Source organism: Ruditapes philippinarum, unplaced genomic scaffold (genome assembly GCF_026571515.1).
Source record: "Ruditapes philippinarum isolate M1 unplaced genomic scaffold, ASM2657151v2 ctg22374_1_1_1_1, whole genome shotgun sequence".
NCBI classification, from domain to species: Eukaryota; Metazoa; Mollusca; class Bivalvia; order Venerida; family Veneridae; genus Ruditapes; species Ruditapes philippinarum.
This window is the reverse complement of record NW_026864287.1, coordinates 3292-8635: the sequence shown is the minus strand read 5'-3', so window position 1 is coordinate 8635 and position 5344 is coordinate 3292. Positions and strand designations below refer to the sequence as shown.

Here is a 5344-nt window from a genome sequence, read left to right as displayed (position 1 = left end):
TCTTGCTTTTTTTGTAGAGGCGATATATTGCCCAGACACGAAAGTAGCACAATATCACATCATGCAGTACAATTAGAGTGGGTGGACCAATGCTCGGCGTAAAAATACTATATTTGATATGGCAAATTCAAATCAACGTCAACAAACCTCAATGTTATATGTCCATTTTCAAGACCGATGATATTGTTTTAAATAGCCATTCTGTAAAATCCGCTAATCACATAATGATGTGCATGGCTGGAGCTATAGATAGTCCGGATAAACAAGAGTGGTTTGCATGAAATTGTACCATAGCTCGGCGTACAATTCTACATTATGCAGGATTGTTTTTCGAATGAAATCTCTTTTTTATCTTATGAAGGAAACATATTGAATAAATTGTAACAACCAAATTAGGTTCATACATTTACAAGTACCCAACTTTTAGTTTAAATTTTACAGCCCCAGAACTCTAGTGTTAAAAGATTTTAATAATTTATATGTTGGGGATTACATACGGTTGTTCGTCTGCTATAAGCATTGTCACGTGACTTTACCAGCAATGAACCACTCCAGGATAAAATGGTGAAAGATGTAAATAAAAGCACCAGTGACCTAAATTGGAGATAACTCTAGACATTTTCAGATATTCTAAAAAAAATATTTTTTACGCCGAGCATTGGTATGCGCCGAGCATTGGTCCAACCACTCTACCCAGCAAACACCCGACGTTGACCCAACGTTGGATCAACGTTGAATTTTGGTCGCGACGTCGGTGACCTTCATACAACGTCAAATCGACGTTGAATCCCCGACGTCTAACAGACGTTTCATTTTGACGTCGACTCGACGTCGGGTTTTGGTCGGTAATCTGACAATAGGTGAATTTAATTTATGAAACCAATATATATATAAATGAAAGCATAAACAGCGAGAATTGTAAGTTTAAGTTTAGAAAGGGAACATTATATATTTATTTTCTCCATCAAAACAACAGTATCACGTGGGTGGCTAACGTACGATATTCGATAGGTGGCGCTCTGTAAACGGATAGTCGCAGATCAGTATGAAATATATTTGCTCTATTTTCGTTTAAATTATATCTAATCTCCTCGAATTAGTCTAAGAAGTGTTTATATAATTTACAATGAAGCTGTTATCATTTTTGAGGGCTTCATTTTATAGTGGTAAATAATTTAGTAAATTCGAATTTGCGACTTATCGGATTTGAAATTCAATTGTATTGGCGAACAAAAAAACGACGGGTTGACAGACAAAGTTGTATATTCCAAACAAAAGAAAAAGGTAGGCAAACATTATATATTGTTTTTCAATGCTAATTTACCGCATGTTTGCATGGATTCGATGGTTATTTGATCATTGAAATGTTTGACTTGTAAAACTTAATGTAACGTTATTTCGCGAGATAAATATTTTTGTTTCCACGTAAGAACACTTTATCATTTGCTATAGCTAACAGTCTGTATAATCGGATCATTTTTCCCACACTATATCGCCATGCCAAATAAATGCACAATCAATGGTAGGAAATATCCTAGCAATTAATTTAATCAATAAAAAGTTAAATGCAGTACGTAAGACTCTTATTATTCAAATGCTGGTAAATAAAATTTCCTCTTATTTCTTATCAACATGAATTTCCCTTATATGAGGGGCCAGTCATTTACACATGTATCAGATGCAGTTTGATTTTGATATCTGTGTAGTTGTTAAACTACTCGTTGTTAATTGAAGTACTTTACCCATACTGTTAGCATACCATGTGTTTCTTATATATATTATGATAATGATTCATGGCATTTGATACATGTTAATGATACGACTTTGGTAAGATATATCTGAAAGCACATTGTATTTGACTAGCTATCTTTTTATTAATGTAATCAAACAACATATTATCAATCAGAAAACACATTATCATAGTTATAAATCAATAAAAGTAATAGTTTGTTAATTAGCCTGCTTATCAACAAGTTGTATGCTCGTATCATAAAACGTTTTTACACTAAGCCAGTCTGTCCTATATACACTTAGCAGACCAGATCATGCTGGGCAGAGATGATATCTATAAAAATGACAGTAACATGTGAATTTCTTTGATGTTGTATGAGCATTTGTACAAAGTACATTGAATATAAAAAATAACAATATCAATTTTTGCGGGAGTAGAATTAATTTCATTTTTGTATTTGTTATATCAGTTTTTCATGCGCTTGTGAGTTAACTAAGATTAATAGTAATTGGATTTTGCCTATTGTATTAGACAAACATCCTTCCACCACATGGTTAAATTCTAAAACGATTATATTTCGTCTTTCAGATTGTGAAAATTATGATAATTCAACATGTGTCAAAAGTTCAGGAGGAAGATGAAAATATTTAGAGGAAAAGAAAAATGAAAACCTACCAAGATTTTGTGACAGGTATATTTCAAAATATTATAGAAAATACAGTGATCTTATTACCCTTGATTTTATAATGAAATTCACGAAGCCATTTTTATCAAAATTAATAGATATATACAGTAGGTACACGAAACTACATGGTTTAAACTAAATTAAAAATAATAAGTATCTTTTTAAGTAGTTGGAGAGTTTTGTTAGAATTTCGTTTAATTATAATATGTATAAGTGATTTATTTCTTGCACTTGTAACTGATTATTTTATTTTTTTTAATTTCAGAAAGTGTGATGAGATCTCAGGTTGGAGACGGTAAAGATACGCTTAAAGTATTCCCCAGATCGACATAGTGTAGGAGGACGAAAGAAGCTAGAATACTAATGAAGATACATGAACATTGCTATTTATAGTTATAACAAAATATTCAGAATATTGAGTTGGATAGATGATTGAAAAATCCCAATTTCAGAGTGATCAGTTCAGTGGTGATATAAGAAAAAAAACATGCATGGATGTTTGCTATATAAAATGTCAGTGTTAATATTCAAGAAGGATTTTGTTTATCTTATTTCTAAAACATGCTTAATTAATACGTGAAGCGTTATTAAAGTACATACCGTCAAGTTTAATAGTTTCAAAAAATATTATGTAAATCTTGCATTTGTTATAGTACCACATTTCTTGTTTTGTACTTGTGATTCCGAGTATAAAATAAATTGCTAAAATCATAAGAATGCTTATTTATTAATCCTATTAAAGAGCTTCAAAATGAAAAAAATCATATTCCAAAAGTTTTGAATGAGGTTAAATCATGGTCAGAAAATATGGTCAGATAAGGTTGGCATATGGTCAGATAATGGTCAGAAAAGGTTGGATTATGGTCAGAAAAAGGTTGGATTATGTCCAAATAATGGTCAGAAAAGGTTGGATTATGGTCAGATAATAGTCAGAAAAGGTTGGATTATGGTCAGAAAAGGTTGGATAAAGGTCATTTTATGACGTTGTATAGACGTCGGTTTCTGACGTCTAAAAAACTTTCAAATCCAACCTTCTGCCAACGTTTACCCAACGTCAGGGTCTAACGTCAGTACAACGTTGGTACAACGTCTTTTGTTTGCTGGGTAGTTGGACTATATAATAGCTACCCACTTCCTACAAATTAATAATTGGCCCGAGGATTTTTAAGGTTTACAAAATAATTATATTTGAATGGACAACCAGATAAATCAGTAGCAATGTACATTTGTGTAAATGAGTCAATAATTTGCATCTCCAAGGATTTTTTTGGGCTTGTTTTATAGCCGATATTCGGTCATATTCCCAATTGAAAATAGTATATTATTTTCCCAATCCACAGGAAAAAATTCCCAATTGAAAGTTGCAAAATAAAAATGTTGAATAAAAACTCTAAAATCTTTGAAAATAAGGGCTTCTTCACTGTTATAGTTCTTAAATGTTTGAAAATGCCATCTTAGACAATGGTTGTTTGCATTTATTTAATTACTGCAAATTTTCAGTCATGCATTTTTTCCCAATTTTTAACAAAATATAGTTGAAATTCCAAATTCCATGGGTATGGGTAAAGTTCCCAAAATCCTGAGAAAAAACCCTGTCTCCAATATTTTTCTTTGCAGGTCTGTCATTAAATTTATTATAATTTGATATGTTATCATCATTGTCCGGCTCAAGAGTGATGAGCATAAGATAGCAAAATTATAACATGATACATGGGGAAGTATTAAGACGGCAATAGGTCTTCAGGAGTGCATTATAAGTTCGAATCAAGTCAAGGGAGAAACATGTCGAAGCTTGTTTATCACTGTTATCAGTGTATTTTAACTTTTAAGTCAAAATTTTCTCACTAGCAGTGATGTTTACAATTGGAAAATGGTACGTACATAAATAATTTTTAAACTTACTTTCTTGTCACCTTCTACTCTGTATTAGGCAAAGAAAAACTCGTTATTTATTGAATATATTTTATATCGGTTTTCAAAAATCAAACAAGTCGGCCATATTGTTTACTATGTCCAACGAGATATGAAAGCTGTAATTTGATTGGCTATTCAATTTTTGTAATGAAATATTTTATTGGTGTTTCTTGGAGAGAGAAATTGTATACTTACGAATAAATATTTTCGATATCGCTGCAATCTTCGGTCTTGTCTACAACGTCACCTTGAGCGTCTGACACGGCGATAAAATGCACTGGGACACGATAGTGTAAAAAAGTAATTCTAGTCTCAAATCGCCTTTTTGCAGATGACACTGTGGTTTACATTACTATTAAGTCGACCTCGGACTCACAATCCCTACAGGAGGATCTCAATAACATGCAAATCTGGGAAAAGGAGTGGGACATGGAATTCAACCCCTCAAAATGTCAAGTCCTTCACATCACTAAAAACAAAAAAGTCATCAACAACAAGTACTTCCTTCATGGCCAAGCTTTAACATCAATTCCTAGCTCAAAATACCTTGGCCTTGACATGTCTGCAGACCTAAACTACAACACACACACACACACACACACACACACACACATCTCAAGAATTACATCAAATGCAAATATAACCCTAGGTTTCATAAAACGAAATATCAATACAAAAATGAAAAAGTAAAACAACTAGCTTATAAATTCCTAGTAAGACGCCAGCTAGAATATGCATCAACTGTTTGGAGCCCCCACACACAGTCAAACATCCAAAAAATAGAGATGGTCCAAAGACGAGCGATACGCAGGGTAAACAGGATTACTCCCCCTTGTCATTAGTTACAGCCATGCAGAAAGATCTTGGCTGGCGTTTTCTCGAGCATCGCAGACTAGACTTTGGACTTACATGTATTATGTTTGTTTTTGTTTTTTTAATTTACCATAATCTATTAGCCATTAGCCTTCCCACCTAAATTAAAACTCCATCTATGCTAACTAGACATATGCACC

General features: G+C 32.7%; 1 long non-coding RNA gene across 1 annotated transcript; it reads left to right on the top strand.

The window, feature by feature from the left end:
• The first annotated feature begins 928 nt into the window (after positions 1-928).
• On the top strand, positions 929-3532 carry LOC132725067 (uncharacterized). The gene is made up of 3 exons (XR_009624999.1): positions 929-1284; positions 2321-2423; positions 2683-3532. It is a non-coding gene; the product is annotated as an uncharacterized LOC132725067 (long non-coding RNA).
• Positions 3533-5344: the final 1812 nt, after the last annotated feature.